The 19592-nt window shown below is 45.0% G+C and overlaps 1 long non-coding RNA gene across 1 annotated transcript; it reads right to left on the bottom strand.

Moving 5' to 3' along the window:
• Positions 1 to 10055: 10055 nt before the first annotated feature.
• On the bottom strand, positions 10056 to 19231 carry LOC309885923. The gene is made up of 4 exons (XR_014318868.1): positions 19036 to 19231; positions 15038 to 15220; positions 14313 to 14490; positions 10056 to 12286 (listed from the first exon to the last, which is right to left on the bottom strand). It is a non-coding gene; the product is annotated as an uncharacterized lncRNA (long non-coding RNA).
• Between the last annotated feature and the right edge of the window lie 361 nt (positions 19232 to 19592).

Below are 19592 nucleotides of genomic sequence, written 5' to 3'. Positions count from 1 at the left end.
ATTGACTCAGCTAACAGGATATGCTGAGTGCACTCCTCACCAATTTTACCATAAATTTTAAATCCAGCAGAAAAATATACTTTCTAAACTAGTCAGTGAATGATAAGCTGCATCTATTACCTCTGTTATAGAACATATTTACAACTTATTATTGTGCTTAAGCGTCCTAATAATACAAAAAACAGGCCCTTGTTTATTCAACAGTGCTGAAGGATTTTATTGGTGAGCATTGAGGGATCTTATACAAGATAAAATGTGTCTTCCCTTCCAAAATATTTCTTACCTAAGAGAGTAAGCAGTTCTAGATGAAGTACCATGGGTGTTACTGTAACTGGAAATTGAAGCAGAAAAATTGCTTATTTTTCATTAATGCATTTCCTGCCACAAAGTCACACAATCAGATTGAGCTCTTTACCCAGCCTCCTTTCATGTTCCCTGTCTTAAGAAGCAAAAAATAATAAAACAAAAAAAAAGCAATAAAAAAAAAAAAGCAAAAAACAAAACCACTTGGGTGTGGCAGGTTGAAAGACCTACTGTTTGATAGTTTAATCATTTAATTCTGGGGTCTATGGGAATTGCTAGGCTACTCATACAAGACCAACAAAGTGAGGACTTCGTTTAGATCCATGTTCCTAACCTAACCTAACCTAACCTAACCTAACCTAACCTAACCTAACCTAACCTTCATGTGCCTAACCTAACCTCCTTGAAAAGTTACTCTTGTCTAAGGAGTGCTGGCTGTGAAATGGGATGGCTGCCCAGGAAGCAGCTGAATCAGCTTCACCTTGGGGAGCCCAGCAGCCTCAGAATTAAAGCTCTGTTCTGTGGTGAAACAGCTGGGTTTGGGCCTCTGCTCTAAAGCCAGCAGAAATACAGCCTTTCACATGAGGTGGGTGAGCTTAGATTTCCAACCAGTGAAGAAAGCTGCTGGTAAAAGGGAATATGTACATTTTTAAGAAGTCTTGATCCAGGTTACGTTTTGTTCAAGGCCAAATTCAATAGACATGCTGACTAGATCAAGACCTACAGTCTAGACCAGTGCAGGAACATCCAGATAAGAATCCCTCAGAAGCTCCAGCATTACTGGTGATACCGTCTGCTGGTGGCTGGGGGTCACACCTTTTTCACATGGATGTAGCACAGCCGTGGGCATCAGTGAACACCTGCAGAGACAGGGGTGGGCTGGGAAGAAAAGCTGAGGCTACCAATGCCACCTAAATGAAGGATTCTGTGACTGAGAGTAGTAGTTAGATCTGTAAGTACTGTTATGGCTTGAGCCCTTACAGACGAGGATAAAAGGGAGAAACTCTGCTTCTCTTCAAAGCTGCTAAAGAGGAAGCAATTGCCAGGAGATGAAGAAAAGACATCTATTAGCTATCTTTTTCATGCTTTTGTGCTTTGTATTGTAATGAAACAGTACCTCTGTCTCAAGCTTTTTCCTCCTCCTAATCCCTGGAGGAAATCCCTGCTCCTTTTAAAGAGAAAAAACACTAGAACAGAAGGAAAGTAGCAAGAACTACTAGTCTCCATGGCACAGGATTTCACTTGAAGCTCTTTCTGGCCGCTGTGATGGAAGCCAAAGGCTTGTGGTGCTCATGCCAGTGTCTGTATTGAACGTCAGTTCTGTCGTAAGATTAATCATTCAGAAGCACAGCATGTTTGCAGTGGTCTGCTGTTTACTGGGGCTTCCTGAACAACTGTCACAGCAACAGAAGTCTGGGAGGTTCAAAGCAGTAAAATCCTGTCTCTGGTTTCTTTTGAGAAAGATTCAGGTGAGCCATATGCAAAGGGCTCTGCTGCTTCACGCTGCCTTTCTTGTTCACATCTCTCAAAATGAAACATTTAAGATGCAATACACTTGGGTGGTGAAAAGGACAGAATGCTCCTAGCAGCAATTCTTCCTCATGAGAGCACTTGTCTAACATTTTTTAATCATTCTTTTTATAATTATTTTCATCCTGTGATACATGCTGGGAGCGCAAGACCTGGTACATTTACTAAAGCCTAAAAAGAGCAACTTGAAAGCAAAAGAAGAGACAATGGTTGTTTCAGACTATGACCGGTTTCTGCACTGATTGCAGGGGGTGTTCTGTTAAAGCTAAACGATGCTACACCTATAATTTGATGCTGGTACAAAAGCAGGACTTAGCTCTTAGTCTGCAAGACTTGAAATTTCGTGTACTTCACAAGACCAGCTTTCAATTCTAAGAAAATTTCATAAGTGCAATAAGATACCATTAACTTTTCAGTTAAGCAGTGAGTGCAATCAGGCATAGTAGATTATAATATTTAATTGTACGTAACCATACCGAGTGGTTTCAGACTACACTGATGTCTCTGCACAGCTTTATTGCTAAAACACTATGAGCTTTTGTGCAGCTTCTGCAATCTATTCAGCATAGACCCAGCCTATAAATAGCCACATTATTGAGAGGCTGTAAGAGGTTCATTAGAGGTTCATATGTGGCTCATATGTGGCAGCCATGCTGTGCTGATCTGGTAGCTACCGAAGAGCTGAAGCACACGGGTAGCACCCAGCACGAAGCTGCCCCCCCAGCTGCCCATCCAAGCTATCCTCCCAGTCACCCTGGGTGCAGTGCTCACAACATGCACTGCACATCTCACCAGGTCCGGGCACATGTGTTGCTCTCCAGATGAAAGCAGGGCACGCAGCAGCTTGTGGTCACGCCGGCCAGGTCCCAGCACAGAGCCAGGATGCCGCCAGGGCGGGTGCCTGGGGCCGGGGCCGCAGGACATCCTGCAGGCCATACCTACCCAGCAGCGCGATTAGTCACCATCTCGAAATCACACACAGGCATCAGGACGCTGCTGACTCAATAGGAAGTCGCTGGCTGAAATCAATGGGACTTCTCACACACTTGAAGTTACATGCTGAAAGTGTCTTAATCTTGTATGCTATATTCACATAACGGAGAGACAGAGAAAGAAAATGTCAGTAGGAACCGAGGGCTATTTTTTTCTGAAGCTACATGGCAAACAAATATAGCCATGAGAACCTGACTTTCGGTTAGTCTCAAGGGGTACTTTGCTATTTGTTGCACAGCTGTCTGAAGTAGAGCCTCCCGGGTCTGGCCCTGGAAGTCAGGTAAATTAAAAGTGTGTAGGACAAAGTCCTGACTGCACGCAGACCTTATCCTTAGGCCTTCTGGATATTCCTTAGGAAGAGATGCTGAAATGCAAGGCTTCCAGTGTCATTCAAAACTATGAAAGAAGAAATATATATCACTCATTTTGTCTTTTTTATTCCTTTTAGAAAGAAAAATGCCCTTAGCTACTCAGCTGCTACAACTCGTGTATGTGTTTTCCACATTTCTCCCCCATTTCTCTGAACGATCAAGTTAATCATTTCAAAGTGAGAGAGTTATGCCCTTGTTACAGAACCTGAGTACTGGGGATGGAATAATCCATGTTTATTTCTGTGTAATGGATTTGGGAGGAACAGGGAGATATATAAAACTACGTGTAATATTTGAAAAATGCTGTTTAGGATGGAAAAATTATGGATGCAATATCACCCTATTCGCACCCAGCATCTCACAAATCTATATACATTTGTATACATTACAGAGTAACAGCTGAGCCTTTAGCCCTCCTTGGGAAAACAAATCCAGACTGAAACACCCAAGGTCTCATTTTTAAGATTTTCCCAATATAAAGAATCACATACAAAAATATATGTAACGTAGCTCGTTAGCAGTAGCTCTGACACACCCACTTTCCTTGTATTTATTTATTAGAGGAACAATGATGCCATAATAAACACTGGCTGGGAGCTTTCCAACAGAACAGGTTTTTGTCAGCGAATGCTGATTTGTCGTAAGCAAAATGTTTCGCAGAAACGTATCTGTTTGGATGAACTTCCGCTGAAACACAGGCAGGTTTCCATCGCAAGCCTGCCTGATTTCCTGCCAGCTTGCCTGGCAGCTCTCCAGGCTCCACGGATCCGGGACAGCTCTGCATTAAACCTGGGATTCTTCCTGGTTTCTTTTTCTTTTCTCTTTTGTAATTAGAGGGAAAAGGTCTTGGAAGAAATACACATTGGCCCTGCCTGGCTTTTTCTGATTGTTCAGAAGTAGGTGTGGGGTTTTTGTTGTTTTTTTACAGTGATGACATCGCACAGCCCATCTTGGCTCGTTGCATGGGAGAGCCAGAATAGCTTTCCTCCCTGCTAGAGGTTAAACTGCCCTGGAAGTGAAATAAATTTCATGCCATACTGAGCTTCATTTCTGAGCACTTTCAGGAGACCTCCCGGTGCCAATATTGTCTCCTCCTCCCTATTTTCTAAAATACTTAATTGCACTGCGGTCTCTCTGAAGCAGCAGTACCCTTCAGCGCTGTCTCCTTCGCTTGCTTCTCTTCAAGCAGTTTCTAGTGCAGAGGCTGCATCAACCTCTCAGGTGTCTTCTGGACACTTGTGGCTGCTGGGCATTGCTGTGGACATTGGGTGGTTTCATGGTACCTTAGGCACTGAGATCTATTTTAGAAACCTGCTTTGGCAGCCAGCTGCTTGTGCTTTGGCTCTGCTGCTGCTTCCTGCTTTATCTGCCCCATCTTCACTTGGAGACAGAATATTTCCCTGCACTTAACTCTGAATCACCTGGGGGGTGGTGGTTGTTTCATTTTTCTCTTTATAGTGGGGTTATCTGAGGGCAGGACGTTGTGCAGGCGTGTGCCCAGCATCCTGGGTGCTCAGGTGAAGCACGGTGGGGATGTCAGGCGGCTTGTCTCTCACCTCGGGGCTTGGGCTGTAGGCAGTCAGCTTTATCTGCCTCTGTAATCCAGACTCACAGCTTCTAGCAAGCTCCTAATGATTTTTTTTTCCTCCTGCCTGTTTCATCAGTTGCTAATTTGTCTGTGCACTTGGGTTAAATTGGTCAAAACTGAGAAGACCCCAGCCTCTGGTAATTAGGTTGAACAGTCTTCCCAAATGTACCCACAACCTCTGCCTCCTTCTGCACGAATACCTCGTCCCTTCCTATACTGCCTGTCCTGACGTAGCCCATCAGTTCTTTGCTTATCTCTTCCTCTCTCTGTTCTTACCCTCTCTTCTCTCCCATCCTTTTCCTTTAAAAAAATATTTTGCAGCCTACAATTAATGCACTTGGCTGAAGTCTCATTGGGCATATCAGGAAATTTTCCGGATCGCTCATGGGTGGAGTTTCCCAAAAGCATCAATCTGGTATTAGTGTTGTATAAACAACGGGCCTGCCAAACTCCAGACAGTGTGAGGCAGCCTCAAAATGTTGTGCCCCATTGCAGACTTCCACTTTGTTTGTGGATTACCTCCCACAGCAGAGACACCATGGTCTCTGCAGTCACACAGCAAGGAATGACCACGAGCAGAGGCAGGGATGGAGCTGGCTCTTGTTCTCTCTTTTCTTTCAGTACCATCAGCACTGCTTGGTTGCTGCCCGTCCAAGTGCCTGTGAAGAAGTCACGGCTGCTAACGTGGTTAAAAGTGCAGGCACATTTTCAAAGTTGGGTGTAAATTGCCCGGCTCATTTTTGCCACCTGTCGTGGGATAATACGATGTGCAATAACAACATTGTGTGCAGCACCTATGGGATAGAGTTTAAATTGGTACATTGTCTGCAGGAGAACTGTAAATAAATATTACAGCTTATACAGTACTAGTATGGCTTGACATACAGAATTACTTAGCTCATTTGGAAGACCTTGGTTGTGGTTGTGAAAGCAGTGGGCAAGAGCTCCTACAATTATGTAAACCACAGACTAGGAGTGCCACAGATAACCATCATTTCCTACATTACTTTTTGAAAGAGGCTGTTCTCACAAATTTCTTGAACTTTAACTGCCTTAACTGAAATTTTCTATTTTTGGTACCCATTTCAGGATGAAATTTTCAGGACATTTTCAGGTTTTTCAGAGAACAAGATAATATGTGATCCCCTTTGGATCTTTCCTGGAGATGTTCTGGCATCATCAATCGTATGGAAAACTGGTGGGGGTGATCTGCTGTAGGAAACACTTTTCCTGAGGACGCAGGCAGGCAGATCACTGAAAGCCACTGAAGAGAATGGCCCAGGTCAGACAGAAAACAGGCACAGTGGGACTGAGGCTAGCTCAGCGTGGAGTCTGAGGCTAGGATGAGGAGACAGAAGGGATCTGAGCACTGAAGAGCAAATGGGGATGCTATGAGATACCGTAGAGATAGAAGCAGGATCAAGGAGATTTGTAGTGCTGGGAGAAATCAAGCTTGTGGCAACAGGACGAAAGGATCCTGGTCCATTACGGCCAGTTTCCGACCAGTTTGCAGTGTGACCTCTTGCTTGACTCAACACCTGTAAAACCTGGCTGGTTCCCCTCCATCTGCTCATTTCCCTGCAGTGTGAGCGAGCATGGAGGATAGCACCCTGCCACAGCTGTTGGGGACTCCACCTGCTCAACAGGCATTGGTCAGCCTGCTGAACCTAAAAGCACAGGGGAAATACATACAGAGAAAACTATCTGAAGCTGTACCTTAAAGCAGTGTTACTAAGGCGACTCTGGAGAATTGGATTTCATCTCCGCATCTGTATCATCAACCTGGCAGCTGTACTCTGTGTAGGAAGCTGTGGGATGGAGATGTTAAAAGGATGGCAAGGAGGCGGATGTAAAACCCAAAACCTGGAGACTGCAAAGTTATAAGCAACTGTTTTGAATTCTTGGTTGAGATCTCAGAGATGCTACAAGGGACAAAACAACAGAATTTGAAGCAAGAGACAAATAATGAAAAGCAATTCTGTGATTACAGGTCCAGTCAATAGCTTTTATGTCAATAGAAAGATGAAGAGGAGTGGGAAGGGCCTTTGGAGGAAAATAATTAGTTCTGCATTAGAAATGTGAAAAACAGAAATGTGAAAAGCTGCAGGTGAAGCACTGGGACATGTTGACTGCTATTCTGCCTTAGAAAAAGGTTCTGCTGTCTGTCTAACTGTGGTTTTATGAACTGTAGACCATGTTTATCTGCGGCCCTTCCTATTTGATTTTATAATGGTGCATGCATCCTTTTGCATTTTTTAAAATCAATTTGATGCCTGCAAATTGATTTGCCATACAAACATCCTCTCCCTCTCCTGATCCGTTCAGCCTCTAATGATCAGCCCATGCTGCTTTCCTTTCACACGCTCCTGACCCTGCTGACTCCAAGGCATTCTCCAGCCTCCTAAGCATCCTGCAGCACTTTTCCCTTGCCCCCTTCCTGTCAGTGGTACTGAGTTCCAGGAGGCACCACCCCGAGTGCTGTGCCGGCTGCTGCACACCCGTTGAAGGCAGGAGGTCCTGCTGGCCTGGGGGATGCTCCCCGCTGCCTTCCCCTCGGCATCGATGGCGAGGTTGGGGCAGCATCCTCAGGTAGATGCCTGGGCAAGGGGAAGGAAACCTGCTCAGTCAGCTAGAACCTTCCACACTGGGTTGTCAAACACGCTTGTTCACTGGGGTGTGAAAGGGAAGCTGAGGAGAAGAGAAATGAGTTTGAATGTATCTTAATTGGGATTATGGGCATATGGCGTGGTGTTGTTTGTTTTCCTCTTCCTGCTCTGCAGTGGGGCTTTAATACCTTCTTCACACATTTGCCTTTATCTGTCATGTCAAAAGGGGAAACAGCAAGAGGGTTTTGTTTTTTTTTTTTTCTCCCCCTTCTCCTGGGCCATGCTCAGAGCCCCTCACTTCCCCTGCAACTTTGCTGAAGGAACAATCCTGATTTTCAGAAAAAGCACATCCAGATTGCAAAAGCGGATTAAACAGCTTCAAGTTATTTTTATTAAACTTTTCAGCTGCTCCTGGGAGGACTTTTGCTCATTTCCAGCAGCAGAAGGGGATGGATTCAAAGGGAGAGGGGGGACGTGATGTCCACAGTACCACAGGCACACGATTCCCCGGCAGCTGGATAGTTAGGTTTTATTGTTATGACAGTATATTTAGTGTTTTGTAAAATGCTACTTAGGGAGCCATTTCCCTTGATGTACAGCAGTTTGTTAGCTGTAAGATTCAGACATGAGCCTTTAATTATGCCTAGCATCTCTGCAAAAGCAATTTCAATTCTCTCCTTTGCCTCATGCAGCATCTTGGGATGCTCTGCTTTTGAATGTGGACAAGTTATTGTTTAACACAGCTTTAAATCACTACAAAAATGTTCTGTAGCATCCACTGGGAAAGCCTGCTCCCATCTGCCCTGTTTTCACACAGTCACTCTGAGAATAAAGGCCAATAATCACAGAATTTTTGTTTAAAGGTTAAGCACAGAGAAGCGTACCTTCATATACTGTGCAAGGTAATAGCAGGTGAAGCTGTGGCTCCGAAACATTTAAAGAGGAAACTATAGCTTAATATTAAGCATCTTTCTCAGCCTTCACGTAAGCCTCTTTCTAGTTATTTTCCAAAGATGTGTATGATGCAGTATAGGACTTATTTTTCTGAGGACTTACAGGGGACCTAGATGTGTCCTTAATGTCCACTTTAGAAAAAATATCTCTAGCACTGCTGAAGTCAGTCTGAATCTGCTCCTGCCTTCCCTGACACAAACCCTCTGTGGTAGACTTTGGGCAACTCACTGTGCCATGGCATCCCAGCTTGACCCTTATGCTAAACCTGTAGCTCCTAAATAAAAGTCAAGATGTTTATTTGTCTTCTGAAAAGATATATATATATATATAATGTCTTAGACATGCAGAAAAGGAAGAAACCTTTGGCTAAATGCAATTCGGTACTTCCTATATTTGATGCTCCTTATGTCTCCCAGTTTCTGTTTCAAATAATGATGAAAAAGTTGTGTTAAACTTACATCAAAGGAAAGCTGTGGAAGCAGAAACATGAATAACAAACACATGCATAATGTGATTCTGAACAAAGCAGCCTGTGTGGGGATAGGCTGCACAGGAACACATGTATGTCATTGCAGCATATTGCTAACACATGTAGGGGTCATCAAGATACGGTCTGGAGCAGTTGAGAGCCTTGTTTGAAGGCAAATTTTACAGAATCTTTGTTGGTACTGTGGCAACAACTGCACTTTACATCTTTATAGAGTACTTACCACAATTGTTTACGTGTTGTCCTGTGCAGGTTTCCATATGCAAGGATGCTCCAAAGGGAGAAGGTAAAGAAAATGAAGAAAATGTAAGGAAGAGTAAGTGTAAAGAATCACCAAAAAAAAAAAAAAAAAAAAAAAAAAAGATAAACTTCTGAAAGTACTTTATCCACATTTTAAAAATGTATTTAAAATAATAATAATAATAAAAAAATTGTAATGAATTTTACACAGCCAGATTCCAGTGCTTCAGAGCAGTTCAGCAGTTTTTCTTGTTCAGGAGTTCGCAGTATTTCCAGCTTTCCCAGTGAAACACGGAGCATGGCCAAGGGGCCATGACACTGCATGGGAATGAGAATGCATTTGTCCAGAGCAAGGGGAAGGCTCTGGATTTGGGGCCTTAGTTTGGAGTGCTTCTGCAGGAGCTGAGGACATGCTAGACTTTTGTAACGGTAACTCAGACTTTTTACTCTGGAAGTAATTTAACATTTTATACTTGCTTTGCAGAAACAGGTATGCCTGATGTTTGTTAGTAACACCCATGTTTTGGTTTGGTTTGCCAGCTGTCTGGAGTCCTGCACAGACACTATGTATGACATTGAATGCACTCCTGCTTTCCTTTACTGCAGCTCTGTTCCACCCTCCTTTATACCACTCTCAGATAGAGAGAACACCTGACTGACTGCTGGTCTTCACCACCACATTTACCAAATGTTCAGCACCCATAATACTGCAGCAGATTTTCAGCAGTGGGCAGCCATCAGCTATGATATTTACAGCTAGGCCCAAGCTCTCAAAAGAACTTGGCATGCTGCCCCAAATCTGGTCCCAGACATAGATGTGCAGTGCTTTCCGGCAGGAGTGACAGCCCTGATGTCAGGACTGGCCTAATTCTGTGCCACACGGAGGAATCACATGGACAGCACGAAGGGGGCAGATGAGTGCCTTTCAGCCGTGTTGTTTTGGGATTGCAGTGCTTGCCATACCACGGAAGGACAGCAAAACTGAGGATGCAGCTGTTACAAAATGCTGGTTATGAACAGGATGAATCCATAAACACAATATAGGCTTTACATCAGGGAAATCGTGTGGCTGGCTCACTGCATGCAGTGATTGATATAAAATTAACCGCTCGAGTTTGGCATTTTATAGCTAAACATACTAAAGCAGGACTTTAAACCATGAGTCCCTAAATTACGTTTAGTGGATCTACAAAAGACACACAAGAAAACAAGACTTATGTTCACAATGTTGGGATCTTATATTTCCATCCATATCACCACTGAACAATGCTTTGAACTGCACAAATTCAGAGCAGTTTAAAAAATAAAAATAAAAATAAAAAATAATCAATGGAATAGAACCCTAATAAGCATTAAAACAGGAAGTTTGAAGATAATAACTAAAGTTATGGCCCAGGTCAGTGCCTGGGGATGGTCCCAAATCTCCCAGGCAGACCAAGGTGCAGCAGCTCAGATGTGGTGCAAACAGACAGGACAACACAGCCATGTACTACTGCTGGCACTCAGGGCCTGGCTTGGGGATGAGCTCTTGCTCCCCATCTGTATTTCGGTTCATTGGTAGCATGCTCGGGATGCCATCACATAGCCCTACAGCAAGTAAATGAACCCGCATCTTGCCTGAATGCTTGCACAGTATCCCACCACATGCACAGACTGGCTGAAACCCTGCCTTGCCAAGGTCAGTGGGAATATTGTCACTGACTTTGGTGCAGGCAGGATTTCCCCCCATGGACACACAGTTCCTCCCGGATGTATGTGCACGTGAGCATATGTATGTGTACACAAGCTTTACAGTACACAGTACTTACAGAAAGACATCTTCTCTCTTAAATGCTTTTCTTTGAAGTCATATTGCATTAAATTGGACCCTCACTATCACAGACAGTTTCTCGTGGCTTAGTGGTGTTAAAGAGCCCTTCTTGCTCTTGCGCTCTGCAATAACAATCAGGCTGGGAGGAAGAGGAAACGAGCAGCATAGCACACTCTGTACCTTCCAGCCACCAGCTATTGTTAAGAGCACATTGCTCCAGACAGAGTGGCAGCAAGGCACAGGGTGGGAAGCAGGTGTAACCTGCCAGGAACACCAGCCGAGCAGAAGCTGTTCTTTAATTCAAAGTACCCCTCCTTCTCAGCTGCCTGTTGCCACCAAATTGAAAGAGATTTTGCATTCCTATCACTCAACCCTTGAAAGCTTAACTAATACCTTTATGGAAAACCAAGAGCTTATTTTCTCATGTCAGTGCTTTGGTCATTCATCTCCAAAGTCAGTGCCCCAATGGAGGACTCCATTCCAGGTGCATAGACACGGCTGGCTGGGTTTGGGCTGCTTCTGGTTGACTCAAACCCCTAAACTCAACTACCGTGTGTCACTGGAAAACTAGTCTGCCTTTGCCAGTCACCCACACATTATAAATATCAGCATGGTGGGCCTTGCCAGAGTGCGTGAAGCCAGCAGCCCAATCATTCAAACCCCTTCTTGGTTTAGTGGAATAGTTACTGTCCTGCGGTGAAATACTAAGGCCTATTTGTGACCACATTTAGTTCACCATGCTCTTGATTTGCAGCCTGCATTAACACCTTGTTTTTGGATACCTGCCTCTTTGTTTGCTGAGCACTCACACACCATGCAAGGCAATATAAATGAGCACGTTCAGCTCCGCTGCCACATTGTAAACAAACGTGATGAAAGAGCATCCCGTCTATGCTTGCTCCTTCCCGTCATGACCTTATCTCTGCTCCCTGTTCTCCACCAAGCCCGGAGATGAAGTACTGCCTCATATGTACCCCACTCATGAAATTAATTCCCTGGCTGCCTCTTTGCTGTCCAGGGCTATCCATCAGCTGTGGGACACAGCCTGGCCAGGGGGTCAGTGGACCATGAGGAGGCCCAGCATTTTCTCTTCCTTACTAAGCATTTTCTCCACCAGGCCCTTATATTATGTCTTTTCTCCGTATACTTATTGGTTCCTCCTTTACCACGGCATCATTGTGGGGAAGAGAATCCACCCCCATCTCCTCCTATCCCTCATGCCACAGCTTTGGCTCTGGTCAGACTCTTCCTCATTTTCTTCAGAAGCTGGCTCAACACACTGCCAGTGCCGACAGATATCTCCCCCAGCAACTCATTCTTGGCTTTCTTTTCCTCTTCCCCAGCTGTTCTTGCATTACTCATGGGTAATACTGCCTAATTCCTGGTAGCCTGGCTGGAATGATGCTGAAAAACAATGGGAAAAAAAAAAATCAACCCTCAGAAATCATCTTTATACCAAGGAAAACCCTCCTCTTTAAATAGCCCCTTTGCATTTGGAAGGAAAAATACAATTTTTATCTCATTAACATAGTATTCCCTAGTCATCTGTACTATTGAGCTCTGTAGCTATTTTATGTTCACTGCTAATACATACATGTATGATTTAACCTGAAGCTGTAATGTATAGATTCACATTATAGGAAAAGGCCTGCAGACTCTGTACTAGTAATCACCTCAGCTTTATTTCACTCAGTGGTGACACTGGACAACAATAATTTGCAAGCAATTTTGGACTAAACAAGATACATCTTTCCCTGCACTGTGGTGGAAACCCATCCATCTGCGCCCCCGAGCACTGTCGTTGTCTCCTCATCTATCACTTCCCGCTTGTGGCATCACTTCATCTAGTCAACAGCAATTTGCCATCCACAGTGCCAAGAAACTTTGAAAACATTATGAATTTTATACCAGGAAAGGCCATAGGGTGTATTCTGTATGTTGAATGCCTCAGAAGCTGGTTCCATGCAACTCTAGCATTTACCCAAAATGGATGTGAATACAGTTCTGTGCTAGCTGCCTGTTGTTTTGGGGTTTGCTGCATTGTTTTTGAGCACTGCTATAACATACCCTGATAAATCTTCCTATGTTTTGCTTTGCACCTTTCCATTTTGCATCACTTATGTCAGATTAAGAAATGAAGAAGGGAGGAGGGAAAAAGACAACCCCATGAAGGACTGGGCTGGCATGGCATATAAATGCCATGATGTAAAGTCCACCTCCACTAACAATAAGTGCCCTTCTGAGAGCAACTGACTTGTCTGCCTCTGACAGAGGTGTAATGCTGCTAGCTGCCCTCCCTGAGTCTATTTCTCCTCCCAATACCTGGGCTGCCGAGCTATTCAGGGGACAGACAGTGCCCTTGGGATGACAATACCCCCCTTTGGCTCAGCCCAGCTCAGCAGGTACAGCCGGCTAGGAGAAACACCAGGTGAACATGACTGTGCCGTCCCCTGAGTCAGATAAGTCAGGAAGCAGCATGGCTGTGTCCCCACGAGGCTAAGCCTAACACTATCAGCTCTACATAGAGTTGGCTGTGAGGTGAGTGCACCCACTTCTGACACCATAAAGTGGCTGGGACATGGCTCAGAGAGACCGAGGCTGCCTCCAGCATGGGTCTGTTGGTGCAGAATCACAGAATCACAGAATTGTCTAGGTTGGAAGAGACCTCAAGATCATTGAGTCCAACCTCTGGTGTGCCTCAACCCTACACCCAGGCTGGCCCTTTTCCAAACCCCTGCAGTGCCAGTGCCACCACAGCGTGTGTGTCCCCTCTGAAGCCAGTGTTGGGGGGTTAACACACCCTTACCTAAGCCCACTCTGAGACTTAAAAGCTGTTGTACCTGTGCTGTCTCTATTATTTCCATCACCAGGAGTAGCCAGCCTCCTGTAAAGGAAATCCATATGCCATCTTGTAATGCTAGGAAAACTGACACTTAACCGCAGTAACGCCTGGGCTGACTGCTCCATCATGTCTTGCTGCTTGAGTACAGCAGATCATAGGTGATACATATCACTGGAGAGATGCTAACTCATCCTCTGCAGCTACCACCTTCACGGTATTTCTTTTTTTAACTCAATGCTCTAAATAGTGTACTTTAATGTTGGGTTTGATGAAAGCACTCATGTTTTTTATGTTCTGTCCACAAAAGTCAATGATCAAGAGGGAGTAGCAAGACCAGTGCTGATGGTCTCTGAGAATCTTCCCTCCCTAAACAGTTTGAGAATCTAGAATGTTAACTATGAGCTATGAGTCCCAGAATAGCCACTGAATAATTAAAAAATCAAGTTATATAAAATAATAAAAGAAAGTTACAAATGAACATCTTGCTTTGAAGCACTGTTTATAGAGATTAATAAAACATGTATGTATTTTACAAATCTGATTGGGGAGGGAATTTTTAATTTGTAAGAAAACTTGACACTACTGTACCTTGTCCAGATTGAAAGGGAAACGAATTTCAACATGTTGAAAATCTCACTAAAGTGGAAATTCCCAGTTCTAATCTGCTCTGAAGATCACACAAACAACATCTCATATTTTTTATGGCAGCAGATCAGAACAGCTTCATTCCTTTCTTCCATATGGCAAGGATGATGCAAAATAATATCTGAAGTGAGAAAAAAAATAAATCTGTGACTACATGAAATACAAAGAAAAAGAGCTTCATTGAAACAATCTCTTTGGAGCATCATCCTTCCTAACTCAGAGTTCCTCATCACAAGTCTGCCACAAGCTGTGCTAGGGTTTGCTTCTGCACCGCTGACAGCTAGAGATGCAGAATCTCAGCCATGTTTTTTCTCCACCAAAAGCGATTGGCATGGAATTGAAACAGTCCTGTGCTGTTTGGTTTGAGGTTCCTCTGCAGAATATAAAATCTGTCCTTCTAATATTTCAGCATTTTCTTTCAACTGAGTGGCTGGGCACTCAGTTTTCCTTTTAATTAAAGGAAAAAGAGCAAATTTGTGAAGACAAGGCAAGGATTATCCCCCCACCCAGGAGCACCTTGATGAGTAAGGAAGTGTGATGGTATTCCATTAAAACAGGAGCCACCTCCCTGTGTGGGACTGGTGGTGGCCATGGCCATGTCCTGCTGGGGACACCAGCACAGGGCTGTGCCTCCATGTGCCCCATGCCACCCGCACTGCCCAGCCAACCTTCACAGATGGCAACATCTCTCTGGCCACACTTCCGCTGCCCCAAACAGTGAGCTTTCTGCAGCAAAACAGCTGATGTGAATAGTCGTCTTTCATCCGTGAAGGCAGGCTGCGTTTCCAGGCATTCGCAGGGCACAGGGATGGCAGCCACTGAGGGAGAAGTACTTGAGCAAGCTGGAGATCCTGCTGGGCAGAACCAAAATAGCAAATGACTTCATAGCCCATTAAAGAGTAAATGTGCTAAAAGTTGTCCTGCACTAATGGCATCAGTCCTCCATGACTTCTTTACAAGAGTCTGGGGTGAACAATTAATTTGAAAGAATTAAATGTCCACAAACACACACAAAAAAAGGCTTATAAGGTACACCAAAATGTGACAAACAAAAGCTACTACCTCTTACTCATTACAGAGTTATGTGGGGAGAAAAAAATGCAGAAATCTAAGCAACTGCCCTGAACTTGACATTTTTGAACATAAATGAAACATTTTTTTTCATGCTAGATCTCCAGTCATGCTGTTTTTGTTCTGCTTTTTTGACAATTTGTGAGATGAATTTGAGACCTGAGATATCTCACCCAATTTGCATGCATTTTGAGGACGAGTTTAAAGTATCTCTTTCTTATGGAGAAGGAATTCACTTTTTTTTTCTCTCTCTCTCTTTTTTTTTTTTTCCCCAGTAATGTATTTCAGTACATGGTGCACTTATGTTACTTACCATCTTTTTTGAATCAAACCATCACTGCCTTGACATGTCTACTTAGAATTCATTTTTCTTAGACCAATGTAAATGAAATTATGTCTTTCCTTGTCCAAGGAAGACAAGAACATCTTGTAAGAATAAAGTTCTCAAGATCTTTCCATAGACATTCTTACATACACAATAGCAAAGAGGTTTTGTGCTCTGCGTGCATGGTTAGTTTGGAAGATAGAGGCAAACCGCAGTGTGCCACTATAGATACTTGAGTCATGTGCTATGAGCATGTGTATGAGAATGTGATAATTATGAAACCAGTGGACACAGCAGCTGGCACTTCTATCCATCTTGAGGAGATAAAAAATTCATTCAGTTTTAATTTCACTTCTTGGAAATGGGAAATTTCCCTGATCAAAGCTTCTCCTATGCAATTCTTCATCTTAAGCAGTACAGAGCTGAAGGGTGCTGCAGGCCACGGAAAACGAGCAGTCACATGTTCTGTGCACAGTCACAGACATTAACAGTGACAAATCACCTTTCATCGATACTGAAGGAAAGAAGAAAATGCAAGTCCATTTTGTAATGAAACAGTATGCGAACTGAGCTGTGCCCAGCACATGTGGCTGCTGGAAAAAGCTTGAGCTTAGCTCTTCCCCTGAGGCCAGGCCAGGCCAGGTGGTGTCCCTGGGGACAAACAGAGCCCACACAGCATGAGTGAGCAAGGCATATGTCTGTCAGGCCCTGGGAGGTTCCATGAGCATAAAGCGTTGATCCTACAAGGGACAGAGCTGGAGCTCTGTTGGGTAGAGTCCTGGCAGCCATTTCAGGAAAGGAAGGTGCAGTTTGCAGTCTCTTCCTTGTCTGTATTTTCTATGTTCCTGTGGTGGTTCTACTCAGGTGGGCAGCCGAGCTCCACCACAACCACTCTCTCACTCCCCCTCTCCTCAAAGAGGAAGAGGGAGAAAATACAACACAGAGAACTCAAGGTTTGAGATGAGAAAGGTTTAATTAAAGGGAAAGGAAATGGGGAGAAAAAGAAACAATAGAAACAGTAAGTCCACGTGGAAGCACAGAGAGAGAGAAAAAAAAAAATTATTCTCTACTTCCCATCAACGAGTGCTGTTCAGCCACGTCCTGGGAAGCAGGGCCTCAAAACACGTAGTGGTTGTTCAGGAGGAACAGCCTCCTCCCCCACGAGAGCCCCCCTTTTTATTGCTGAGTGTGACATCAGGTATTATGGAATATCCCTTTGATTGGTTTAGGTCAGCTGCCCTGGCAATGTCCCCTCCCCATCACTTGCCCACCCTCAGCCTGCTGGCTCTTGGGGGCTTGGAAGGAGTCCTGATGCTGTGCCAGCACTATGCAGCAATAGACACAACACTGGAGTGATATCGGTGCTGTTCCAGCTACGAGTGCAGAGCACAGCACTGTATGGGCTGCTGCAGGGAAAAGGTGACTCCAGCTCAGACAGACCCAACACAGTTCCTTGACCCACACAGTCATGTCCTGCCTCCCAAGAGGCTGCTCAGCAGGCTGAGAGTGCTGGGGGGCAGCCGGCCACCTCGCTGCTGCACGCTTGGAGCCTGGCCACCGCCTGGCCATGCACCTCTGTGAGCATGGGTCCGTACATGGAGATCAGTGAATTGCCCCAGTAGAAGCCATTTGGGAGCTTTGCAGATGGTGCAGTTTGCAGGTGCATAATCAAATGGCACAAGTAAGCTGCTCATGAACCAAGACCAGCAAGCTCCTCAGCAGGGAGCACTTTGCATCAGGTGTGGGGGCCAAGAAGGTGTGGGGCAGCATCTAAGGCCAGCCGCAGAGCCCAGACCCACTGCAGGATGTGCCCTTCTACTGGAGGTTACGCACATGGCGGTTCCTCCACACGGGCAAGGACAAGAGGTTCCTTGTCAGCCTAAAAGCAATACCCAGAAAAGGGTGGAGACTAATGTCTTTTCCATTATCTGCAGAGCTCGCACACAAGCTGTCCTCCCCTGCTGCTCCCTCCCAAAAGGACCGGCGCCTCTCCAGGCAGCCACCTGGCACCAGTGGCGGCCATGCTCCTGAGGGACGTAACCACCCCACAGGAGACAACTGGGGCAGCTGACGTGCATCACCAGGAATTTAGGCAAAGCTCAGGGAAAGCAATCCAGAAACCTCTGTGAATCTCGGATCAGTGCCTGCAAGACCACAGAGGCTTCACTGTTTTCCTCAGCACCCCCCCCCCAAAAAAAAAAAAAGGCTGCACCCTGCAGCTGAGCACAGAGATGTCTGTGAGCGAGAGACCTCTGGGTCTAAAGCCCCGAGCACCACAAGCAGCAACAAGGAACCAAGCCACTCGTCTGTCTCTCTTGGAGGGGCTGGGCCCTGTGCCTGAGAGGATGAATTTTCTCATGTTGGTGGGTTGTATGGCTTGCAGAGTCTGGTTCTGCCCACCTGTGAGTGCAAAGTGCAACAAGACGTTATGTCAGGCCTGAGGAGTACTTGGCTTTGGATCACAACAAGGGGAGACCTGGTGCATTGGAGCTTGCAGTCCCCAGGCCTGGTGCTATGTACATGTCCCAAAATGGCCACTGTCACAGGTCTGGCTGATGGCAAGCAGGCTGAGATGGGAAACCTGCTTAGGAGCTGAGTCTGCAGATTCTTCTAACAAGGAGGGGTTGTCAACATGATGAAGTCTAAATATCAATATCCTAATTCCTCAAGATAGTATTTGATTTTAAAATTCACCATCGGAAACAGCAATACAAGGGGTTTTGTACTACACACTATGCTTTCAAGATTTTCTTTCTTAGGCATGAAGGCTAGAAAGACTCACTTTGTATATATAAAGAATGAGATTGTCATGCAATTACAAGACTTTGGGAGCTGAGGCTTAGCGGAAAACAACATACGCCATGAGATTCACACTAAAATTAGGAAACTGCTGTATAAATGCAGTATAGGTGTGCAGAACCACAGTAACTTTATCTTCAGTTTTGCAGTAGAAATTGCTCTTAAGCTTGCACCATGGAATCAGAGAATATCCCGAGCTGGAAGGGACCCACAAGAATCACTGAGTCCAACTCCTGGGTCCCCAGGGGACCACCCAAAAATCAGACAATATATCTGAGACTGTTGTATTCATGCAAGAAACTGTATTTCCAGCAAGTCATAAATGACAATTCTTTAAGCCACCAAAGCAAGCCACCACCTGCAGAGCCCCCACTGTTGTCCCAAAGCCTGCATGCTACTGGAAGGAAGGCACACTGAAACCAGCCAGCAAGCGCCTCTCACAGCTGCCCCAATGCTACAAGCAGTTTGAACCTGGGGATATGAAGAACTCGTTCCCTTGTCTCCATATCAGGTTTTCAGATCAGCGCTCTTCCCAGCCTCTCCTCCTCCAGGCTGCTTGCAGTGTGGAGTGCTCTTTTCCTGTTTACCCTTACATGCCTTTTTATTACTAGGCGGGATTTTTTTTTTTTTTAAAGCACACTCAGGCGCCTGCTTGTTTTTTCTAAAGCTCTACGGGGATTTGTTGGCGTCTTTTGTAGCAGGTCATCCTGTTTTCAGACAAAGTTCCTGTCTTGTTAAAAACAATCATTTCTGGATGTCTCTGTATGGCTCCTGCTTTTAATCATCCTGAGTCCTTGAGCCATGCAATCCGCGCTCCAAATATTTAGGCTGTGTTTGTTTGTTTATAGCTAAAAAAAAAAAAAAGGAAAAAAGAAAGGAAAAGCTGCTGTGCACAGGCTATGGCACACTCAGGATGAAGGTTATGAGTAGCAGACAAAGTGGCGGCAGCAACAAGCCCCTTTCCCACCACTCACAGTGCCCTTGCTGCAGTCTGGCTACAGATGCCCCCACCTCGGACGAGCTGCGGG

The sequence above is a fragment of the Aythya marila genome (genome assembly GCF_965140915.1).
Source record: "Aythya marila genome assembly, chromosome: 1".
NCBI classification, from domain to species: Eukaryota; Metazoa; Chordata; class Aves; order Anseriformes; family Anatidae; genus Aythya; species Aythya marila.
The sequence above is the reverse complement of the archived record's forward strand: the minus strand, read 5'-3'. Positions and strand labels throughout refer to the sequence as shown.